The sequence below is a fragment of the Sorex araneus genome, chromosome 6 (assembly GCF_027595985.1).
Source record: "Sorex araneus isolate mSorAra2 chromosome 6, mSorAra2.pri, whole genome shotgun sequence".
Taxonomy (NCBI): domain Eukaryota; kingdom Metazoa; phylum Chordata; class Mammalia; order Eulipotyphla; family Soricidae; genus Sorex; species Sorex araneus.
This window is the reverse complement of record NC_073307.1, coordinates 144,474,209-144,492,887: the sequence shown is the minus strand read 5'-3', so window position 1 is coordinate 144,492,887 and position 18,679 is coordinate 144,474,209. Positions and strand designations below refer to the sequence as shown.

Sequence of the window (18,679 nt, the reverse complement as noted above, 5' to 3'; positions counted from 1 at the left end):
TATAGTTTAGAAGTTTGCTTTAATTTTATATTTTTTCATCAGTTTTATTTCTTTATCTTCTACCACTCGATAAAATTTTAATTGTCTTTGTCTTTTTCCTACTTACTTTTGTCACTTATCACAATTCCCTTCATTGCAAATGCCAGGATGTCTATACACACACACACGCATATTTAAATTTCATTAATTTTTTAAAGCACTATGATTTACAAAGTTATTCATAGTTGAGTTTTAGACACAATATTGCAGCACTGATCCCCACCAGCACTGTCAACTTCCCTCCACCAATGTTCCCAAGTTCCTTCCCATATCCCCCTTCCCCCAAGCCTTACCTCTTGAAGGTGCCTTTCTAAGTTTGGCTGTTGAAATTCAGTGTTATTGACTCTGTGGTTTAGATATTTGGCTCCATTATTTCTTAATACCACCTTTGTACCTTAGTCCCCTGACCTGATTCCCATTGCTTCTTATCTGCTTCTTTTCCTCCTTCCCTCCACTCTCTTTCCTTCTCCCTAGGGACTAAGTCTGATCTGGCCACCCCCTCCTTTAAAAAATTGCATCCAGTTATTCTAAATGCCATGTATAAGTGGTATTATCCTGTGTTTATTCTTCTCTTGACTTAATTCATTTAACTTGTCTTCCAGTTCCATCCATGTTGTCACAAATTGCATGATTTAGTGATCCCTAACCTCTGCTTTATCCATGTATTTGCCATTGTGTGCTAAGACTATGCTCAGTTGTTGGCTACTGTGGATAATGTTCCAGTGAATGTCAGAGCACACACTTTCTCTTGAAATTATTTTTCATAGTCCTTTGGTGATCATGTTGACCAAGACCATCCATGGTAACTTGCAGTTCCAGAAGGCTGAATTTAAACACTGGACATGGAAGTCTCCTGATAGACAGTTCCACAACAATATTGATCACATCATATTCAATCGACAGTTTTGCCTGACCGATGTTGCTGTTGTCCCCAAATTCCAAATGGGATCAGACTACTGTCTACGCGAAATTCTACTTCACGGAGTGGGGAGAAAGGGCTGCAAAGTTTAAGAAGAGAACTCCCAGAATGACCATCACCTGGGAGCTCTTTGACACTACTGCGGCAATATGGGAAGATGCCATCATTGACAACATCGACGAGGAATACTATGGACTGGTTCAGCATCTCCACAATTGTGCAAAGCCACAAAAAGATGCCTGTCTTGGGAGGCTCTCAAGCTCCATTGCCCACGTGGTTTGGAGCGAACCTCAGGCAATCACAAGCTAACATCTGAGCTTGCAAAGCTGTGCAGAGAAACAATAAAGGAAGACCTCAAAGAGAGAAGAGCAGCAGTGTTGGTTGATATGGCAGAAGCCAGGGAAAGTATTCACAATGCCAGACTGTCCTTCGCCAACTATAAGACCAAGATGACTGCCCTCCAATGTCCTGATGGGTCTATCACATCTTCCAGAAGGGCAGTGGAAAAGATTGTCCATGTCTTCTGCATGATCCAATAATCCTGTCCACCTGACCACATACCAAATTCCGCAGTATGGATATGTCATTCCCAGTGTTCTCCCTTACAAAATCCGACATGCCATTTTGTTGGTCAAGAAGTGTACAGCACCCAGTCCAGACAAGGTCAGACCTGAACACCTGGAGAATCTGTCACCAGTACTCGTAAATACACTAGCTCGGCTCTTCACATGTTACCTGTCTGAATGCAAGGCTCCATCCCAATGGAAAACCAGCAGGACTGTCCTGTTGTATAAGAAGGGAGACATCCATGACATCAGTAACTATTGCCCCATCTGCCTGTTGTCTACAAATTATTCACTTGAATCATCCTGAATAGGATTGGCAGAACACTAGATGAAGGACAACCATGTGAGCAAGCCAGGTTCTGAAAAGGATTCAGCATGATTGACCAGATCCTCACCGTGACCAAGCTCATTGAGGTTTCATGAGAATTCAAGATGCCGCTCTATCTAATGTTCATCGATTTAAAGAAGGCCTTTGATTCTGTTGAGACCGAAGTGGTCATCGAAGTCCTAGCCCAACAGAGCGTTCAAACTCGGTTCATCAGGATCCTCCATGGGCTGTATTACGGATTCATTATCAGGATCTCACCATTCTACAAGGAAGTGATCATCGACGTAAAGAGAGGGGTTCAGAAGGGCGATACCATTTCACCGAAACTCTTCAGTGCCACCCTCAGGAATGTCATTCGACAACTGAAATGGGAAGGAATGGAAGTGAAGATAGATGGTCAGCAACTATACCACCTTTGCTGATGACATAATCTTAATAACACCAAATATTAGTCAAGCAGCACAAATGCTAGCCGACTTTGACCATGAGTGTGGAAAGGTTGGATTGCAACTGAATCCATGTCACTAAGAAAATGTTTATAACCTCCAGCTCTGGGCACATCTTTTTGACCCCACTGTCCGTCCTGCACTAGCATATGCCTCAGAGACCTGGACCCTATGAAAATAGGATGAGAACGCTATTCGGGTCTCCCAAAGAGGAATCGAAAGAGCTATGCTTGGAATATCACATTTCACTGAAGTGAGAGAAGGAATCCGGAGTTCCGACCTCCATCTACAATCTAGAATCAGGGACGCTGTCTCGTTTGCCAAGGCATTGAAAATCAGATGGGCCGGACACGTAATGCGATTTGGAGATGACCACTGGACTAGACCTATTACCGGCTGGATTCCACGGGACATCAAAAGAATGCCTGGCTGCCCACCTATGAGATGGTCAGACTTCTTGGTCAAGATCCTGAATGAACAGTTTGAGGCTCTTTGTGTTCTTGGAGTGGGCAGACGCCATTGAGCTACACTAGCACATGGCAGGGATGAATGGAGACGTTACTGGCGCCTGCTCAAACAAATCGATGAGCAACTGGGTGACAAGTGACAAGTGACAAGTGACAAGATTTTTGGTGAACTATCAGAAGAGGGTTTGATTTTTGGCTTATGTGAAATTTAATTTTTAGATTTCGGGGACTTCCCCTATTGTTCTCCATAATGGCTGTAGCAGTTTAGTCGTACCAACAACATTGTTTAAGAATAATTTTTCTCTACATCCTCTACAATTCTTGCTGTCTTTTGTCTTTTTGATAAGCGACAGTATTACAAGTAAGAGATAATAGATCACTGTGGTTTTGATATGCATTTTAGGGTACTGATATTGACACAGACAAGAGACAAAACATTTCTATCATTTCAAAGAGCCATCATCTTGTGCTTTGATAGCCCCACCCGTGCCTCTCCGTCCTCCCCTCTTTATTTAACTCGTCACTAATCTGTGGTCCATATCTGTAATTTTGTAATTTTGACTGAATCGAGTTATATAATATGCAACACTTTGAGACTGGTGTTTTCAGTCAGTGCAATTCTCTGAATAGTGTTATGTGTTTCACTGACTGCCTTTTGACAGCTGAATTGTATTCCATGGCTAGATGGACTTCTCATTCTAAACATTTTCTATATTAAACCTCAGTGTTTATATTCACACAGGGGCCCTGCATTTATTTTGGAACCCAGACCACTTTCCTTTATTTTCTTTCTGTCACTGCAGATTTGTGGTCTTCAAAATGATGCCTCCCAGCAGTTCTCTGTGTTCGATTCCTGCTTTGACTTGCCCCCTACAGTTCAAATTATACTCTAACACAGAAAAAAGGAAAACTATAAATTTCTCCTATTTAATTTCCCTCTGGTGGTGTTTTTATTGTTGGGTGCAGAAGTTCTAAGTTCTTTTGTACATTTGCACAGAACATTTCAAGAAGCACAAATGATCCAAGTTGGTAAATCACAAAAGGATAAAGCTTTGATAGGGTTAAAGCTCTGAGCCAGCTGTCAGGGGCTCCTGGGCAGAAAGCCATGTCCTGAATGGCACTGCCCGGAGGAGACTCTCGATGCCTCCAAGGATGAAATGATTGGTGACATCAGGAAATGACTTCCCCCATAATTGCTCTTCCCATTCTATCTTAGTAGCAAGCATCTCATTGTGTGTGTGTATGTGTGTGTGTGTGTGTGTGTGTGTGTGTGTGTGTGTGTGTGTGTGTGTGTAAGGGAGGAATAAAGGGAAAAGTGAGTTTGATTTCACATAATACGTCTTCTAAATTCATTTGCTTCCTGCTTTGTTTTTTCTTTTTGTGTTTCTTTGGAACTTAGTTGTTCCTATTCTCACACAGGTTGTCCTTTGGTAGTGGTAGTGGTATAAATCAATAAAAGAACATTGGATTTCTCATTAAAAATTGCAAACATTAAATATGAAGACTACCTATGAGACCTACATAGCCCACAGCCTCACCCAGACAAAATGGTTAAGGATCTAATTAGTATTGAAAATAGGTAATGAAACAACCACATTTGGATGTGAAGGAGACAACTAATATGAATTTTTAAACGACTTATATTTTTAATTTTTTCAATTCTAATAATATTATCTTGAAGCTACTCTGCCAAATCCTTGTTACTCGGCTAATTTGCCTTGTGATCTCAGTTGTTGATGTACTCTGTGCCTCTGTGCTTCATTTTTTTTCTCAACTGTAGAATGGGTATACTAAATTTACTTACGTTATATTATGATACCATCAAATTATTATATTATATCTAATTAAACCATTATATATAAAAATTGCGAACATTTACAGAAAAGGACTATTTGTTTCCATATACGTGCATATATATTTCAGGGTGGTCCCAAGTCTTGGGAGGTCCAGTGGTCCCACCAGCATTCTCGGTCAGTGGGGATGTGGTGTAGTACAAGGGTCTGAGGATGTGATGCTGCCCAAGTCCTGTAGTGTTGGAGATACTTGGGCTATCCTGGCTGGGCTGGGAGTCTCCAGGGCCACACCTAGAGATACTCAGGGGACCATGTGCTGCTGGGAATCAAAGGACTGCTGTACTATCTCCTGCCCCTATTGCCAGTATTATTTGTGACCAGAATAGTGCCTTTTACACACCAAGAACTCAATTCATCCTGTCTTGTTCTATGTGTTGTGGACTTATAAAAGTATGATTTAAAAGAATTCAGCCTTTTACGTTTAACTCTTTGGAGGCTTTGAGAAGAAGTAACTTCTTCATATTTAGCCCCTGATATTGAAAAGAAACATTTCTGACATTTCACTCACTTGGTTTACTCAAATCTTTCCATATCTGCGCAAGAAGGAACTGAGAGAACACCAATTCTGAATCTGGAATCTATCACTCACTAACTGCAAGGTTGTAAGCTTGTCAATTAATGTGTGTAAAGTGGTACTAATAATGACTTCTCAAGTTTCTAGGGCAGCCTTGAGGTTGTGTACCCTGAAAATTTCTGATGCAAAATAAAATACTGCCATTACCTATTGTAAAGGGTTGTGGATGTCAAATAGAGCAAACTGAGTACTGGGGAAAGAACAGGGAAATTGAGAGGGAGCAAGGGACAGAAGAGGGAGGGGAGGGAGAGGAGAAAGAGATTTATTTAAAAAACATGGATATTAATATTATTCTTTATTGCCTGGGTTTTAGGGCTCTTATTAACAGGTCTTTGATATCTCGCACTTTAATTATCCCATAAAGTTTTGCCATATACTTTCTCCTTTCATAAGGCAGAATCTCTTCATGTAATTTGTTGCAATTAAAAATTCTTTTGGCTTTCCTGCAGAGCTCTGGGGATATCGCTTTTCCTTGAAGATCTCAGTGGAGCGAATTAATCTACATTCAAGCAAAATTAGAGATTCAATTACATGATAACCTTTAAAAGGATAATTATGTTCTTAATGCCTTCAGCTTTGTTGTTGAAACTGATTTCTGAACATTCTCCTCCAGTTTGGCCTCTAACTGTATGCCCGAGGTCAGTGGTGATTCCCCCATGTAATGTGTGGTTTTTATCATTTGTAAGGCAGAGTTATTCTGCCCAGAAAGGCACTGGGTCAGCAAGAGGCCTGAAACAGTGACCATTAGCTGAGATACTTTAAGATGATAGACCCAACAAGAACAAATCTAGGGAAGAGCAATGGGGGAAAACAATTGTTAAAATGACAAAAAAGGGACCAACTGGTCAGCCATTAAATGGTACAATTAGTACCATTTTATTAATGGGGAGCAGAAACTCAGAACAACAAATTATGTAGTATGTTACAAGGTTGCCCTTGTAAAGGGCAGATTTGAAAACAGTTCTGTGACTTCAAATCTAATGTATTTTTTCCCTTTGACCCACATCCAGTGGTACTCAAGGCTTACTACTGGCTCTGCACACAGGGATCACCTCTGGTGGGCTCAGGGGCCCACATGGGATGCTTAGGAGTCAAATATGGGCCAGCAAGTCCCTCACCCGCTACTATTTTTCGGGCCACTCATGTCTTATTTATTTAAACAATTTTTTATTTTGTTAGGTAGTTCACAATATTTGATTACATTTAACATTCAAACACCAATCCCACCACCATTACACCTTCCCACCACCAAATTTGGGATGTTTCCATCTCAAGCCCCAATCCCTGTCCCAAAGCACAACCGAAATAATATATATTTGTATTGTCTGTTATGAAAAACCACTGGAAATGCTACAAAAAGTATCCATAGAGGAAACAATTTGAAGATTGTTCTATTTTGGCAGGGGCTGTTAAAGACATCTTTAGGATATCACTAACATGTTGTTAAAGGTTGGGTGATGTGAGCTTTCATATATACATATGTACATATATATATTTCCCTCTATGATTTGTTGCCTACTATTTGAATGCTATCAGATGTGGTGTGGTACTTATGGAGAATGGGTAGGGAGTGTCTTATGATGTGTTGTGCGGCTGCAAATGTGGCTGCGTGGTCCAGGATTATGTTCACTCATATATGAGGCTTGGCCAGAGCATGTGGGAAACAGCCTTAAGTGTGGCCACGGTTGGGTTCTGGGAGTTTTTGGCTGCCAGGGCTGGGTCCCTTGGGGCAGGGAGGGCTCTCACCCGCCCCCCTTCTGGGTTCCTCTGAGTGAAACAGCCTGGCATGGAGTCCGGTAGCATGGCTATGGCAGGCGTCAAGTTGCTCCCTTCCGGGGGGCAGGGGAAAGCTGTGTGATCGGAGGGTGGCTGAGGACGAGATTATCTCACTCATATCTTTTAAAAGGGGACTTAAGTATTTTATCTTTATACATATATATATGCATATATATATATATATCACTGTAGGGCTGGAGTGATAGCACAGCGGTAGGGCATTCGCCTTTCATGCAGCCAACCCGTGTTCGATTCCTCCGCCCCTCTCGGAGAGCAACGGGATGACAGTGACAGTGATATATCACTGTATCACTGTCATTCTGTTGCTCACTGATTTTCTTGAGAGGGCACCAGTAGCATCTCCATTGTGAGACTTGTTATAACTGTTTTTGATATATTGAATATGCCACGGGTAGCTTGCCAGGCTCTGTCGTGTGGGCGGGATACTCTCAGTAGCTTGCTGGGTTCTCCGAGAGGGATGGAGGAATCAAACCTGGGTCAGCTGCGTGCAAGGCAAATACCCTACCCACTGTGCTATTGCTCCAGCCCATATATATTACATATATAATATATATTATATATATATACGCTCTTGCACGGCAAAGCCTGGCAAGCTACCTGTGATGTATTTGATATGCCAAAAACAGTACCAACAAAGTATCATCATGGAGACGTTACTGGTCCCCGCTTGAGCAAATTGAAGAGCAATGGGATGACAGTGACAGTGACAGTGATACATACATTCCAGTCCTATCTCTCTAGCCTGAAAGTTGTTGATATCTTCAGGAGGTCTTGCTTTGTGGTGGAGAAGAGAGTTTCACTAGGATGTGGGGTGGGATTAGGATGCTTATTTTAGAGATTTCTGGAAAGATAGCCACGGGAATCTAACTTCCTTTCCCACTCAGTACCAGCGGTTCTAATATATCTTCCTCTTTTGCGTGAACCAGTTGGGTCTGCAGGTGTGAGCAGGTGGAAGCAATGCCAAGGGCTCTGTGGGAAAGTGGGTGAGAAAACTGGCATGAAGTTTCTGCTCTGTGGGCTGCTCAAAAATCTGGCTACTGGTGACGGGGAGCCCTGAGGCAGGGAGTGTAAAATGTAGACTCTGGAAAGAGCTTGGTCCCAAGAGATTAGACCGCTCTGTGCGTGGGTGCCAGATTTGCAGGAGACCTGGGGTACCACGGATTCGCCAGATCTATGGGCATAGTCATCCTTGCTCTTGAAAAAAAATGGGGGATTCCTAGAGAGAACCATTTTGTCTTCCTCTACCTGGGGGTAGTCATCTGATAAGGTATTTCAGAACAGCACCTGAGTCCTGGATATCAAAAAAAAAAAAACATCCCACCAAGTTCAAACCAGAGATGGTGAGCCGTAGCACGGCACGCAGGACACAACAGCAAATGGAGCTGCTGGAGGAGACGTGGCTTTGGGGACAGAAAAAATCATAAGTGCACTTAAAAAGATTCGAGTGCAGTTTGAAAGGGCTTTTTGGAGCTAAAAAACGCTTCCAACTCTCCTCTGTGAGTTAAGGTAAAATGACCACTATTAAGACAGAAAATAGCAGGGCTCGGAAGAGCAAATGGAAGACATTTCTAAGTGCTGACAAAAAAAGTTAAAAAAAGGGAAGAAAAGAAGAATATAAATTTAGAAGATAGGGCCATGAAACCTAACAGGAATAATAGTAATAGATGCCTTACATTAGTAGAAAAAGCACTATGCTTGACATCAGACTACACACTGAAAGGGTTTACAAAGATCTGGAAGCATTGGTTTGAAAAGAATGTAAGGGTTGTATGAGTTTGTGTGTATGAGAGAGAGAGGAGAGAGAAAGGAAAAGGGAAAGGGAAAGAGAGAGAGAAAAAGAGAAAGAGAGAGAGAATTTAAAATAGTCAAAGAAGGGAAACACCCTGGTTTGTTTAGGACCCTTGTCAGGCACTTTTTCCATTAATGAGAGCATAATCCTTATTATCACCTCACAAAGATCCTTCTTATAACATCAAACTGGGGGTTAGAATTTCAACATATGAACACTGGTAAGGTGATAAACATTTAGTCTGTAGAAGATAGAGTTTCCTAGTCTTTTCTTCTGCCTTATTCATGCCAACCCATTGCTCACCCAGCATAAATTACTTATAATTGGTGGAATTGAAAGAAGAAATGAATCATGGATGTAGTTCAGCCTCTTCCAATCTTTAAGCCAAAGTGGTTTTATTTTAATTTAAAAAATTATTGAAACACTGTGAGATAATTACAAGCTTTCATGTTTGGGTTACAATCACACATTGATCAAACACCCATCCCTCCACCAGTGCATATTCCCCCCCACCAATATCTCAGGTATACCCCCCTTTCCCACCCTCCCCCTGCCTCTAAGGCAGACAATATTCCCCATACTCTCTTTCTACTTTTGGGCATCATGGCTTGCAACACAGACATTGAGAGGCCATCATGTTTGGTCCATTATCTACTTTCAGCACACATCTAGCATCCTGACTGATTCTTCCAGCCATCATTTTCCTAGTGGTCCCTTCTCTGTTCCATCTGCCTTCTCCCCTCCGCTCATGAAGCAGGCTTCCAGCTATGGGGCAATCCTCCTGGCCCCTGTATCTACTGTCCTTGGGTGTCAGCCTCATGTGATGTTATTCTATACTCCACAAATAAGTGCAGTTCTTCTATGTCTGTCCCTCTCTTTCTGACTCATTTCACTTAGCATGATACTCTCCATGTCTATCAATTTATAAGCAAATTTCATGACTTCAGCTCTCCTAACAGCTGCATAGTATTCCATTGTGTAGATGTACTAAAGTTTCTTTAACCAGTCATCTGTTCTAGGGCACTTGGGTTGTTTTCAGATTTTAAGCCAAAGTGTTTTGAGAATATATGTATTTTATCTTATCGCTGCACAGATTTAGGTGAAGGGCTGTGGCTGTACTGCTCTTCTCTTAGCAGCTGAATTGAATTCTGATGTTATTGTTAGTAAGCCAATATGCCCACATATCTATACTACCTTCTTCAAACTAGTATTCATAAGGTGGTAGGTATAAAGCTGCCAGTTTAAGCTCTATCTACCAGAATGGCAATGCTTATTAACTCCCCTTCAACTTTAATAATACATAAATAAGCATATGCCATAAGTTTCCAAATTCCAATAATTCAGAAATAACATTAGTATCATCTTTATTCAACATTCCTATCTAAAAAAAAAGAAATATCATAGTGATATTGGAGCCCCATGTGTTATACTGAAAGCTGACTAGTGTGACACATCTAGAGGAATCTGAAAGGAAGTTACTATAATGCAGGAATCCAATAATCAGACAAGATAACATACTAGGTCAAAAGATCTATTTGCAAATCTGTGGGGAGGGGAAATGATATCTATTTTTGGGGATACAAAATATAGGCAGCATTTGGTAATTGAACTTAGGAAAGTAACAAGGATTCTAATAAGTGACAACAAACTGTGATAAAAAATTGATGACTTGAAAAGGGTAAGGGTAGAAGAAACAGTATTGTGAAATAAACACGGACTGTCTGTAACTGTAAATATAAATGTTAAATAAGGATTTATGAAGCCACATACTACACAGGAAATTATAATTATAGCAAGTTTTAAAGTAGGAGATGGATGAGAACATAGAGTGTTTCATATTATAGTCTCAGATTAGGGAAATTAGGAAAAAAGCAGAAGTGAAATATAAGTATCTAAAAAATTTAATCTTAATGTGGAGATGACTATGGAAGCAATTAAATTCTCTTGTGATAGAATGTATGGATACGTATTAAGTGGAGAAAGTGTTTTGCTTCCAAATGATGGCAGACTAATACGTTTCATTATGAGTGCAGAGAGGAGAAAGGTAATAACCAATTTAAAAGTAATCAGGTAGAAGATAAAATTAATAGCAAGTAAAAGGAACAAAATGTAAAATAAGCATAATATGGAAGATAATTTTAAACGAAATTCTAATTACACTAAATATGAATATACTAAACTTACCTACTGATAGAAATGGATTTTATATCACCACTGGAAGAAGTTCATAAAAGGGCACATGAAAACTTTCTGTACACTTATTTACAATTTTCTGTGACCTATAATAATTTCAAAATAAAAAGATAAAAAACATGAACCTAATCAACATGCTATAAATAAGTACACCTAAAAAAAAGCAACTTCACAAGAGATTAGATAAACTGTGCACATTCACACAAAAAAATGCTGTGAGAGTTCAAATGAAATTGCTACTATTTTAAACAACATTTACAAATAAAAGCATAGCAGTTTTTATAGGTTCCCATGTTTACTTTTTAGATTATGATTACTATGATCATTTTCGGTGTTAGAAATAAATCCAGAACCTCCTACATAAACAGCACGTGCTCTTCCGGTGACTGAACTATATCCTTGCATCCTAGATGCCTTTTTTAATCATGATTAAAGAAAAAATAAGATGATATCCATTTAGAACATATTATAAAACATGGATCAATTACTATTCAATATGAAGTCATCAATAGCTTTCCTAGGCCTTCAGTACCAAAGTTCCACAAACTCAGTAGCTAAAACAATATAAATTATTTAAAAAAATATTCTTACACTTACATTCTCATGATAATGTAGGCTAGCAGTCCCATATAGTATTCAAAGGCTATCTTCCTTTCTTTGGAAATGTTTCGTCTTATCTCTTGGAGCTTCTGGTAGTCTTAAGCATTTCTTAACTTGTTGGACATAACAACAATTGCTATATTAGTCTTTACCTGGCCATATTCTCTCTAGATGTAATTTTGTGTCTTCTCACCTGTTATTTTAAGTACATAAGTTGTATTGGATTAAGGTTCACTCAAATTCAGTATGATGTTATCTTAATTACACTTTCAAAGATCCTATTTCTAAATAAGTTCACATACACAGGCACCAGAGATTAACATTTAGTATGATTGGGAGACATGATATAACCCAGGACAGAGACATAACAGGAAAAGCTGCACTTAGAGATAAAAATTTGCCTTAATTATGGTTGTTTTTACCTTGAAAAAGATGTCAATGAAATGAGCTAACTTATTTTGGAAGAGGAAATACTTAAAGATATGAATCAAGAATAATTAAAAAGAATATAATATAAATGAAAAAACTCATTCTTAAAGGAGAACCAGGTAGATATCCAGTAAATTTCATTAAAGGAACTAAAACAAGAAAAACCACAGAAATCAGTGAAGCAAAATAAATATTGAAAAGATTAAAATGATAGTATTTTTATCAAATTATCAGATTAAATTTAAGTACATGTGACACATCTAAATGAGAATATTAGAAAACTTATAGCAAGAGTTGGCTAAGTAAGACCTGATAAAATATGGTCTTACTGTGAAATCTGATATATGCATATTTTTGCATGATTCACAAGCTAAGACTGCTAATTAATTAATTAATTTATTAATTATGTTTTGGAAGCCACACCTGGCGATGCTCAGGGCTTACTTCTGGCTCTGCACTCGGATCACTCCTGGCAGTGCTTGGGGGACCATATGGGATACCAGGGATTGAATACAGGTTGGCTGCGTGAAAAGCAAGCTCCATACCTGCTTTACTATCTTTCCAACCTCTAAGAATGTTTTAAAAATAGCCCTAAATAGTTGAAAAAGTTTAAGGAACAATATTTTGTGATATTTGGAAAATTACATAAAATATGGAAATAAATATTTACAAAATATTTACAGATAAAGCTTTATTGAAACACAGCCATAGCTATCATTCACACAGCACTATTTAAAATTTTTTTTTATTAGTGAATCACCATGGGGTACAGTTACAGATTTACAAACTTTCCTGCTTGTGTTTCAGTCATACAATGATTGAGTACCCATCCCTCCACCAGTGCCCATTCTCCACCACCAATGTTCCCAGTATCCCTCCCAGCACCCCCACCCGCCTCTGTGGCAGGGCATTCCCTTTTGTTCTCTCTTTCCTTTTGGGTTTATAATTTACACTAGAGGCATTGAGTGGCCATTGTGTTTGATCTATAGTCTACATTCAGTTTGCATCTTCCAACCCAAGCTAGTCCTCCAAATACCCTTTACTTGGTGTCGCCTTCTCTATCTGAGCTGCCTCTTCCCTCAGCATTTGAGGCCAGCTTCCAAACCATGGAGTAAACCTCCTGGTCCTTATCTCTATTATTCTTGGGTGTTAGTCTCCTATTCTGTTACTTTATATTCCACAGATGAGTGTAATCTTTCTATGTCTCTCCCTCTCTTTCTGACTTATTTCACTTAACATGATACTTTCCATGTTGATTCATTTATATGCAAATTTCATGACTTCATTCTTTCTAACAGCTGCATAGTATTCCATTTAATGGCTACCTTTGCAGGTTGGGGCTGGAGCAATAGCACAAAGGGTAGGGTGTTTGTCTTGCATGCGGCCAACCCAGGCCCGATTCCTACATCCCTCTCGGAAAGCCCAGCAAGCTACCGAGAGTATCCCGCCCACATGGCATAGCCTGACAAGCTACCCGTGGTGTATTCAATATGCCAAAACCAGTAACAACAAGTCTCACAATGGAGACGTTACTGGTACCCACTTGAGCAAATCGATGAACAAGGGACGACAGTGCTACAGTGCTACAGTTTGCAGGTTGATGGCCCACAAAGTTAAAGTTTCTGTGCCTTTGTAGAAAATGTGAAGTTGAACCTATTGGTAGTAGATGATTTTCTTGCAAAAAATAGAATTATTCCAGACAAAGTTTAAAACTTGAGTAGTCAGATTACTGTTAACAAAAAAGAAGTTGATTTAAAACTACTCTACATTTAAAATAGCTTCCAGAATGGTAGATTCTATTGATAAGTTTTATTTAAAAACCTTGAAGACGGACCAGAGAGATTGTATAGCACTTGCCATTTCTCATATATAGAGATAGAAAGGTAAAGCACTTGCCTTGCATGTGGTCAATTCAGGTTCAAATACCCAGCATCACACTGGTTCCCTTGAGAACTGTCAGGACTTATCTATGAGTACATAAATAGGAGTCATCCCTGAGCAGTGATAGGTGTATACCTTCCCCAAGAAAACCCCAATACAAAAATAATTTTAAAGAATAGCTACTTTAAAATGCAATAAATGATTGCAAGACATGAATAAAAATTAAAATTGTTGAATTTGTTTTATGAATACAGTAGAACTTCAAAACTTTTACCATTATAAATAGTATAAAAAGAAAACTGCAGATTAATTTTAATAAAAATATGAATGTAGAACTTCTAAATGAGATTATAGTTTACATTTATAGCAGTGAACCTATTATCAAAAGTAGTTTTGTTTCAGCAATGCAAAGGTGATTCAATGGGAGATAATAATTTAACAATATGGGAGAAAATTAATATATATAATATCTCATCAATAGATTTTAAAAGAATTTTACAAGCAGTTGCTAAAAATTTTCTATTAAAACCAGAGGTAAATATAGCTGCTCATCATTATCACTGTTCAATGCTGTCTTTGTTTGTTTGAGCAATTAAAATGCAATTAGTTAGATCAGGGATATGGCTCAGTGGTAGAGAACTTGCCTTACATGTTCAAGGTCCTGGGTTTAAACTGTGGCATTGAAAAAATAGTGCAATTTAATAAGTTCAATAAGAAAATTAATTGTAAAATAAAGAGATCATATCTTTGCATTTTTATTTGATTTTATGCCTAGGTAATCCAAGAAGCTATACTACAGCTATTAAAATGGGTTAAATTTTTTGCAAGCAGTTGAATAAATCTACAATCATCAGTAGCGTTCTTTTTTTATCAATAACAGCCAGAGCAAGAAAGAAAAGGATCATTCAAAACGTATCAAATTTATAAGATGCTTACAAACACAATAGCAATTGAAAGTCCTATTGGAAGTTTGTGGTGACGCATATATTCTAGAGATAATAAGGTCTTGACTTTTTGGACTACACACAAATAGCTATAATAAATGGCATAGGTAAAGTCTATGCCATTTATTATAGAAATGAATAGAAATGACAACTTTATAGAAAAGAAATGACAACTTCAAGGAAGGTGTTCTGGGGACTGGAGATAGTCCAGCAGGTAGGATGGATGTTAAGTATGCTAGCTCAACCCCCAGATGGATAACTTGGTCCCCTGAGCATTGCTGAGTGCGGGCCCTAAAGCACCTCCAGGTGTGGCCCTGCAAATTCCCCCCGCACTGATGGCATGGCCCAGTGGATCCCTGGCACCTCAGGGCCTGAGCAGCACCACATCCTCTGGCTCTTGCATTGAAACACCAGCAACTTCATCAGAACTGACAGTGGGGCCCCAGTCTCTAGACATATTAAATTAAAACACAGGGGCTAGAGAGCTTGTCCAGTGGGCAGGGAGCTTGCCTTGCATGTGGCCAACCCGGGTTTGATTCCTGGCACCCATGTGATAGCCTGAGCCCTGCCAGAAATGATTCCTGAAAGCAAAGCCAGGAGTAAGCACTGGTCACTGCTAGGTGCTGGCCCCCTCCCTTCTGGTCCTCCCACCCCCCCCAAAAAAACCCCAAATACCACAGAGAGACATCAAGTCTAATAGCTGCTTCTTGGGAATCTATTCTATAGAAATGAAATCACTACAATAGACGCACACACACATATATTGGGTTATTAATTGCAGTGACAGTTGTAGGGAAATAATCTGGAAACTGAGTGAATTTCCATTATTTAGAGATTGCCTGTATAAATCATTACAGGCTCTCATGATGGAGCTATTACATACTTTGTGAGAATCATGGGTCTAGTGGAAGAATTTCATTGAAGGATGAAAAAAGCAAATATGTATGTGGAAGTAAGTATGTTTGTATTTTGTTATATGATGAAAAAAATTTCTAGGTTGTCTTTTTCTCTTTTATTACTTTATTAAAGTCACACTGGTTTGGAATATTATATAAGATTCAGTTACACAGATTTTAGATTTTATATCAATCTGTATATACTATATTATGTTTATCATCAAAGTTCTAGTTTCCATCTATTCAGTTAATCTCTTTTACCCAATTTACTCTTTGGTAAGTTACCATTCTCTCAGTTTTGGTAACCGCTATTTTTTCTTATAGTCTTAAAATATTGCTTTTGTTTAATTTCATTGTTTTGGATATTTTAAAATATTTTTTAAATTGAATCACTGTGAGATTCAATGTAAGATACATTGTAAGATAGACCCTTACAAAGCTATTTATGATTAGGTTTCAGTCATACAGTGTTCCAACACCCATCCCTTGACCAGTTTAGATTTCCCAGCAGCAGTGTTCCCAGTTTCCCTCCCATTCCCTCTCCCACCCCAGCCTGCCTCTATTGCAGGTACTTTCCCTCTCTCTCTCTCTCTCTCTCTCCCTCTCCTTTTGAGAATTGTGGGTTGCAATACAGATATTAAAAGGTTATCATGTATATCCCTTTACCTACTTTTAGCACTCAGTTATTGTCCAGTGTGATCACTTCCAAAATTTGCTTTTTCTTTATCTCATTTCTCTATTATATATCTGCCATTCATCATTTGCTTTTCTTTCCTATTTGGGGGTTATTTAGGGCCACTCCTGACTGTGCTCAGGGCTTATTTCTAAATCTGTGCTCAGGGATCATTTCTGCTGATTCTGGGATCGTATGGGGTACAGAGATGAAATCCATGTTAGCTGCATGCAAGACAAGTGCCTTACTTGTTTATCATCTTTCTGGCCTCAGGTCTTTAGCCTATCTCAGTTACCTTAGTACCCTCTATCCATATTGCTGCAAATAGCAAAATTGATTACTTTTATAGCTGTGTAGTATTCCACTGTGTGTGGAATGGCAGCCAAATGGCGAAGTGTAGGTATGAGACCACATCCACATCCTGAGATCCGTTGACAGGGTCTCAGTGAAAAGGTAAAGAATTGGTGTGATATTGCATACTGCCAGCTAGTTTGTTTCCAATCTTAGTAACTCATTGTTTGTGTGTATGTGTGTGCACGTGTGTGTATAACATTTTCTTCATCCATTCATCTGTCAATGGGTCATATCCAAATATTGTCTATTGTGAATAAAACTGTAATGAAGATAGAGGTGCATTAGTGTCTTATGTTTTTTTTGGATAAATAGCTAACAATGGGGAAGTTGGATCATATAGTATTTTTATTTTTAATTTTTCGAAGTGTGTCATACTTTCTTAAATATTGCTGCATCACTATCCATTCCTGCAAACAATATATGAGGGTTTTCTTATATACACTTGCTTTCCTTGTCTTCTGTATGTAGAATATTTTCATGGGTGTGGGATGATATTGTTACAGGGGCAGGAGATTTTTATGCTTTCTTGGAGTAGAAATCATAAATAAGCAACATAACACAAGAGTGAAATTTTACTGACAGGAATTTTACCCCAGCAAAGAATTAAGGAGAGGTAGTAAAGAGAAAGAACTCAGGCCAAAGAAATAGTCTAGCGGGTAAGTGGTTTGCATGTGGCTGACCCAGTTTCAATCCCTGGCAGCACGTATGGTTCCTGAGCACTGTGATAAATAAGCTCTGAGCACCATTGGCTGTGGCCCTCCCCAAACAAAACAAAATAGAAAAAGAGAGTAGAACTCAAATTTGCTCCCCAAATTAAGTCATATTGAGGCTTTCAGTGACAGGCTTATTTTTTTCTTGCCATGCATGTGAAACTCAGTTCTTCTGGCTCTGCACTCAGGGATCACTCCTGGTGGGGCCCAGGCAACCGCATGTGATGCTGGGGATCAAAATGGGCCGGCTCCTTCCAAGGCCCTACCTGCTACACTTTCAAGAAGGCCCACTGACAGCCTTTTTCTTATCACACTGAAAGCAGGCCGAGTTTGTTCATGAGTTTTCTTAGAAATGGGGTGGATTTTTTTTTATAGTGTGGAGTGTGGGGTCCCACACTTTTTACCTCTCTATAAAGCTCTCTCTAGGTTTATTGTAGCAGCACTTAGCTGCAATGGCATGTGGAGGTATGCCATTTACCATGCTAATATATTATAAGTAGGGTCTAATGAGGAAAGAAGGTCACCAAGAGTCTCTGGATGTCACTTTGGATTCTGCTGGCATTGACAGGATCTGAAACCACATTCTCTGATAGAGTTTTTTGATGTTAATCCAGCCAAAGTGTCGAAGTGTAGGTATGAGATCCATGACCAAGATCTTAGTAAAAAGGTGAAGAATTGGTGTGAAGTTGTGTCCTGCCAACTAGTTCGTGTCCTATCTCAGTAACACATTGTTTTGATTTCCATTTGTCTAATGATAATGTTGTACATCTTTTTATGTGCCTGTTGATTATCCATATATCTTTGAGAAATATATATTCAAATCCTCTCCCCATTTTTTAAGTCCAGTTTTTTTTTTGCTGTTGTTGAATTTTATGAATTCTTTATGAAATTTGGATATTAACCTCTTGCCTCATCTGTGATTTGCAGATATCTCTTCGGAGTCAGCAGGTTGCCTTTTTGTTTTAATGATGGTTTCTTCCTCTATACAAGGCTATTAATATGCATTATGTGAGTCAGAGCAGGAAAGAGAAAGGGAGGTAGGAATCAAGAAGAAAAATAAAAGAATAAAGGAGAAGCACAATATGGAACTAAAAATACCTAGAGCATACATAAATTTATCTTGTTTATGCATTTTTGAACATCAATGTGCATGTATTAAAAGAAATGATAGAACTGAAAGAAGCAGATGTTGAATTTGGCCAATGAATGTTCGCCCCTCCC

The 18,679-nt window shown here is 38.9% G+C and overlaps 1 pseudogene; it reads right to left on the bottom strand.

Annotated features, from left to right (window-relative positions):
* Positions 1-18,679, bottom strand: part of LOC129405555 (uncharacterized) — a 244,320-nt pseudogene that overhangs the window by 156,276 nt on the left and 69,365 nt on the right.